Source organism: Amblyomma mixtum, chromosome 3, assembly GCF_055824585.1.
Source record: "Amblyomma mixtum isolate Tamu chromosome 3, ASM5582458v1, whole genome shotgun sequence".
Taxonomy (NCBI): domain Eukaryota; kingdom Metazoa; phylum Arthropoda; class Arachnida; order Ixodida; family Ixodidae; genus Amblyomma; species Amblyomma mixtum.
This window is the reverse complement of record NC_143014.1, coordinates 326,866,346-326,872,903: the sequence shown is the minus strand read 5'-3', so window position 1 is coordinate 326,872,903 and position 6,558 is coordinate 326,866,346. Positions and strand designations below refer to the sequence as shown.

Below are 6,558 nucleotides of genomic sequence, written 5' to 3'. Positions count from 1 at the left end.
TTTAAAACAAATTCTATTTTGCCAATGCCAAAATTCACACAATCACATTTCTACCACCAACTAGTTTAATATTCAGATTGATTAAGATCACTCAACTATGGTGTTGATGTAAAAGAACCAGAATTAAACGAATCGCTTGGCTTTCTGGCGCCAGTGCTCATAATTAACGCCCTTTTATCCTGCAGCACTCCTTCGAGGTAACCGAGGCATGTAGCCATGCATGCTGCCTTCCATGAAAACAAACCCGAATAAACTCCTACCAGGGGCCGCGGCAGAGCGGTAAGCCTAAAAGTCAACCCAATCCAATCTATCAGCCAAGCCAGTATTTGTGGCGCGATGGTCTCGTTGGTTTTCGTCGCGCGGTGCTCCTTTCCACCTTTACTTTTGCTGCAATGTGCGGTTTGTTCGCTCTGTGGTTGCTTGGCTGTGCTACAAATGTGATGTGTCATCTACGCGCTCGAAAAGACGCTCGTTTGATTCTGAAGCTCTCGTGAAAAAGCTCCGGTGTCGCCTGACCCCTTGCCGAGACATGCTTTGTTGCTTCGGGTGAAAGAAGCGGCCATGGTGTTAACACTTGCGAGGTAAGTAACTGTGCTTGAAAATAACTTTCAGGGTGTTGCTGTGGGATGACTAAAGCGCATTAACGCAGTTGTACTCTGTTGCGCTACTTGTTTGCCACGGAGTGGAAATTGCAAGAACTATGCATTAGCTGCCGCAAACGTGTTTCTCGTGTTTGTGAAAAAAAAGTTGAGACGGTGTGTAGTTGCATGGTGTGAATCTTAAGGCAATTGCGCGTAGGTTCATAATTACGATAAAACAGAATGCACGAAAAGCATAGTGCCAGGACGGTGTTAGTTTTTCAGTGCTTCGCGACTGAGTTTTTCTTTTCTGTTGCCTTTGCAGTGTGGATGTGGCCCGGCTACCGAGTGTATTGGTGCCTACATTAATTATGCCAAGCCGTGCAAAGCACAGGTAGGTTGAAAATGTCATATAAAAGTTGTGCATACTTCCACAGCTTATCAATTTATTTATTAGGCTTGCCAAATGGAAGTCTCCAACCATCCACTCACTGCACAGTACTTTGCACTGTGCAGTAGCATTGTTTAGGACAGCTTAACTGTTGTGTTAAATTTGCGAGCTTCAGTCACATTTTTCACTTACTTCCCAATCACTGAGTGCAATGAGCTCTTGCAGTGCTTTGGTATAACTTTGCCAAACATGTTATGCCCACAGGGCTCAATGCTGAGCCAGATAGCAGGACCATATATGACACCCCTAGAGCCACATGTTCCTGGATTGTGACGAGACCTCTCTTCCTTACTCCTGTGCAGCTGTGGATCATCAAATATGCTGTCAGTGCCCTGATGCGTGATTCATCAGTGAGCCCTGTGGGCATTGTAGTTTCAACAGAGATTGTGTTTTGCTGCATCGTTGACAACGTGCTGTATAAGGTGCTCTCTCGTAATTTATTTTCTTGTCCATACAGTGTGGATGTGACTGACCTAAGCTAGCAGCTATATAGTACCTGCAGCTTACAGCAGCAACCTTCAGGTAAGTTTGAACTACAGTGCAAGTTTGACCCTGTCACATAATGGATACTTTCCTTCTGTTTGCTTTGTGCAGCGGAGGGTATCTAGCTATACTGCAGTGTTCTTGTACAGTAATGGATAAAAATTTGTGGGATGAGAGTTCTTTGTGAAACATTTTCTCTGTACTGTTAGCCAGAGCAATTTAATCAAAAGCCTAGAATGAGGAGGGGACATGGATACTCGATCTTATTGAACAAATTTCAGCTGACTGCCTGGCGAGGCAATGCAAAAATAAATATTTTCGGAAAATCGACATCCAGCAAACTTTTCTCTATGAGTGTACCTTGTGCCCAACCTAAGTCATTAGCTAGCTTGCAACGATGTGGTAAGGATCCCTACTCTTGCACTTGAATTTTTTTGACCATCAGTATGAAAGTGACTGCCTGTGGGAGTAGCTGTGGTGTCTTGCACTGTAAAAGACAAAAGAGCTACTACTGGGGCGAGTTGAAAATACATACTTGAAGGAATTGGTCAGCGCTATAAAAACACTGAAAACGCACAGGACGAAGCGCTTTCTAACTACTGTTTAATCTCAGAAGAGCTGCCGCGGTGGCTCAGTGGCTATGGTGCTCGGCTGCTGTCCCGAAAGACGCGGGTTCGATCCCGGCCGCGGCGGTTGAATTTCTTTGGAGGAGAAATTCTAGAGGCCCGTGTACTGTGCGATGTCAGTGCACGTTAAAGAACCCCAGGTGGTCGAAATTTCCGGAGCCCTCCACTACGGCGTTCCTCATAGCCTGAGTCGCTTTGGGACGTTAAACCCCATAAAACCTAAACTAATCTCAGAAGAAACATGACTATATACACACATTTGACGACAAGAATGAAGGAAAAACAGGTAAAAACCACGCGCGCTTACAACAGCCGAAGATTACTGTTCTTGAGAGAGGTTAATTCTGTTCCCCCTAACATCTCCGAAGGGGAGCTGACGCATTGCTTACTGGTTTGGTTTGGTTTGGTTTGTTTTGGACCAATGTGCATTGCAAAAGCTTTGATAATTTCTTGTTCCTGTCCGTTTCTAGCCCTACCTATTACCTTGGTGTTTTTTAGCAAGGGTATGCATTTACAGTGTGCGAAATGAGCTGCCAGATTCCCGGACTTTGCAAGTTGTTCACATGATCTTTCGTGTTCCCGGAGCCTCTTGTTAAGGCATCTTCCCGTTTGCCCTGCGTAAGTTTGTTGGCAGCTGAGCGGAATGCTGTAAATGACGTTTTCGTCACACTTTACATAGGTGTTTTCATGTTTGATGTTGCACCCAGGTTTCTTTTTGTGGTCTTCATTCTCGTTGACCTTTTTACACATTCCAATGAGCTTATTGGCAGCTGAAAAAACCACCTGGACTCCGTACTTGTTAGCTGTCCTCCTTATTCTGTGGGAGATATTGTGAACATACGGCATCACGGCAGGGCGTCCCTCGTAGCTCATTTTCTTAGTTTTGTAGGACCCAGTAACTTCTCTTAGTAAGCTTTCAGCAATGCCGCAAAGTAACTGCTCCGGATAACCGCTCTCCTTCAATTGGGAGACCTGTTGGTCTACGCTGTGAATTATCGAGTAGGGTCAAGATTTTTTTATAGCTGGTTTCAGGCAAGACGTAGCTACAGCTCGCTTTACAATTCTGGAATGACTGTGCCATCTGCCATCACAGAGCGTGGTGTTGAGGTTCACATGAGCCTGGATACTATGCTCTGTTATGGCAGGTCACGCAGAAATGTTGTTTTGCTTCGCCCCGCCACGCATCACAGATCCTGCAAACTTTTGCGGCCAACAGTACCGTGTTATGGATGAGGAAACGCCTAATGTACTTGTGGCAAGTGGGTGAATCTCCTTGCAATGGTCAAACAAATGCCAGTATGCTGATTATATACGAAGTGCATGATGACTTGTGCATGATACACATTTGCTGCATTTATATTGGTTATGCCTATGCTTTAATTCTAGTCAACAAAAAAGGTGAAGAAGTTGAGAATGGCTGCGAAAAGAAGTGCCAATGAGGACATTGTGGCACTCAGAGAAAGCAATGCGCTAAAAGAGGAGCTGGAAGCCCTCAAGAAAGAAAATTCGAAGCATGAGAGGCCAGCTCTGTGTCGGAAGGGTAGCTTGTCTTTGTGTGTGGTCTTTCGCATTGCTTAGTCATCATGACATGTCTTGAGAAGGGCATCTGGTTGCTATAGAAATTTCGTGACCATTCCACTCTACAAGGGGCACCATATCATGTGAAGCACTAACAGCACGGCTTTTTTGTGTGCTGTTCTTATTTTTTTAGCATTTGTTACTGTGCGCACATACTAATTGCCTATGTCCAGCAAGGTAGAGCCATTTTTCTGAAATTATTTTCCGATAGCATTCCAAACATGAATTGAGATTAGCATTAGCCAGTTACAAGCACTGCATGCAGTTACCTTTGATACTCCACTGCTGTTAAGAAGTGCCACTAAATGCCCATCGCACTGTTAGTGTCCACGCTTAAGTTCTGCAGTTATTTTCAAGTTTTAAATGATTTTGACCTTGGTGCTGTGGCAAGTGCTAACACTGAGTTTTAAGTCAGAATGCACTCGGTAAACAATGATAATTTGTACATTATGTACGTCCCTTTCAGTTCGGCATGCCATTTTTCTTTTTCCTGCAGGTACACCTGGCCAATGGCCACGAAATATTGAAAGAGGCGTACGATACTCCCATGGCGCTGCCAAAAGATTCACTGTTTGTCAAAAGAGCAGCAACCACATTGTGGTCAACAGAAGTGCTGGCTCAGCGCAGCTTCACAGGAACGCTGTCCAACAGATTCCTGGCAGAGGGTGGGGACAAGGCACCGCAGAAGCCACTGACGCTGCTGAAGGTGGAGACGATAAGGGGTAATTATTGTATTCTACTGGGGTTAGCACATGTGCATATTGTCATATTGCAATAACATATGAAAGGAGGCTATCTCAACCTTGGCAATAGCTCATGAGAAGGTAATAATTATCAAACACTATTTGACTCATATTAGAATGGATCAATTCATTGCATGGCTTTTGTTTGTGCACGATAATTCATGTGCAGTTAGCTCCTTGACAGGCACAATGAGAAGCATTTGGTAGAGATAAGAACTTCCTACAGAGCTGAGCTCCAAGATGAATGTATGACATGAGCACTCCACATCTGTGGCAACAACCAAAGAACATAACTTGTTTTGTGATGCTAAAATATGCTGTTGTCACATGACAATGTTGAGCTGGAAAGTTAGGTTCTTAAGAGCTGCGCATTTTTAAAACCTTTAAATGTGCACTGAAGAGGAATCAGAACTCGTCTTTTTGCCAAGGGAACCCGATCTACACGTTCCAAGCATTCTTAGAAACTTTGAATTATTGCCCTGTGGGGCTGATTTTCCTCATTTAAATGTGATTAATGTCTGGCTCCCGCCTTTTTTTAATTCTCCGCAGTCGGGGAGGAGTCAGCCAACGCATGGAGTGCCTTGCAGGCAGTCACATGGCGGCTTTGCTTTCGTTTTTATTTTGCTTTTTTTACATTTCCGTGGATAAATAGATCTATTCAGAGACTACATAGCTGCAAATTAGGCCCACAGAAATAAAAATACGCGTGGACTCTGCTTTCGCCAATCACTCCGTATCGCTCCGCCGATGGCAGAGCGGCAAGCCGCCACAGGACTGGTTGAAAGATTAGTCGACTCCTCCCACTGTCTGCGGGGGAATTAAAAAAAAAAGGCGGGAAGCGGGTGTTTAATTCGATTTAAACTAGAGAAACCGACTGCACAGGGTAATAATTCGAAGTTTCTAAGAACGTTCGGAATGTGTAGAACGAGTTCCATCGGTAAAAGTATGAGTTCAGATTCCTCTTTAGTGCAACTTTAACGCAAACGCTGATGGTATCATTCTTATGTATCTTCCTGTCCTTTTTTGTTATTGTTTCATCTTTATTGCCTTAGCAAAGGCACTAATTATGGGATGGTTTAGCACAAAGATATTCTCGGGAAATGTACGCAGTTCGACCTGTTGTACACTTCGCATACATAGTAATGCTTGGTGTTCTTTGGCTTTGTGTTCAGGACCATACCATGTATGCATCTGCTAGGGCACTGGGCACTGCCTGCATTCTTACAATTGACAAACGCTTTTTTCTGATGACCTTAGTCATTTTTCTTCTTTACACTTGGCGTGAATATTAAGGCGACATGCTCATTTTGATGATGTAGGCAGTGCAAAGTGTCACAGCAGCTGTCGTGCTTGCAGTATTGGCACTCATGGCCTCTGCACATGCACAAGATTTGGCAACATAGCTTTGTGCAACCTTTCTAGAGTGGAGAAAGTGATTTGTTTACATATCTGCTGAGATTTACCCAGAATCAGAACACCTTGTTGCACTATTACTCATATTAGGCAGAAGTCTTCTGGGCTTAATTCTAGGCTCATTTACAACTTTCTTTTGATGTGCTGTGTTTTAGGGTGTTTCGCTTAAATTTGCTCACCATTACTGCTCACTGTTCTGTTGAGATTGCACATGCTTCTACACTTACTAAGAGCAGAAGGAATGGCATTGTGCATCGTCAGAGCTACAGCTTTGTGCCCTAATTGTGTTACAGGTGTTGAAACATGGACGGTCTCACACCAGGATTTGGCCCTTTTCATGTGTGAATCGAACTATGGGTTCATTTTCTAACCCAATTTTCGCAGCAATGAATGACTCTGCAACATCAACATGGCCCCAAAGCCATACAATTAATTTTTACAAAGAACTAAAGCTGGATGAGGTTGTCCTCTGTGTCCCTTTGATATGATCAGGCGAATGAATTTACTTATCATGTAGCATACTGTTCTTTGTTACATCAAGCCGTGGCGTTACAAGTAGATGCGGCGGTTTTTGTAGTGCTGAGCTAATTGTCAGGCTAAGACTTACTGTATGTCCTAGAAATTGGTTCTACTACAACAATTCTGCAGAAGCCAGAATAATAACAAAGCTTGCGCTATTTTTAACT

General features: G+C 43.8%; 1 long non-coding RNA gene across 1 annotated transcript; it reads left to right on the top strand.

Annotated features, from left to right (window-relative positions):
* The first annotated feature begins 382 nt into the window (after positions 1-382).
* Positions 383-4,022, top strand: LOC149355865 (uncharacterized). The gene is made up of 4 exons (XR_016289765.1): positions 383-581; positions 904-972; positions 1,487-1,551; positions 3,525-4,022. It is a non-coding gene; the product is annotated as an uncharacterized LOC149355865 (long non-coding RNA).
* The last annotated feature ends 2,536 nt before the right edge of the window (positions 4,023-6,558 follow it).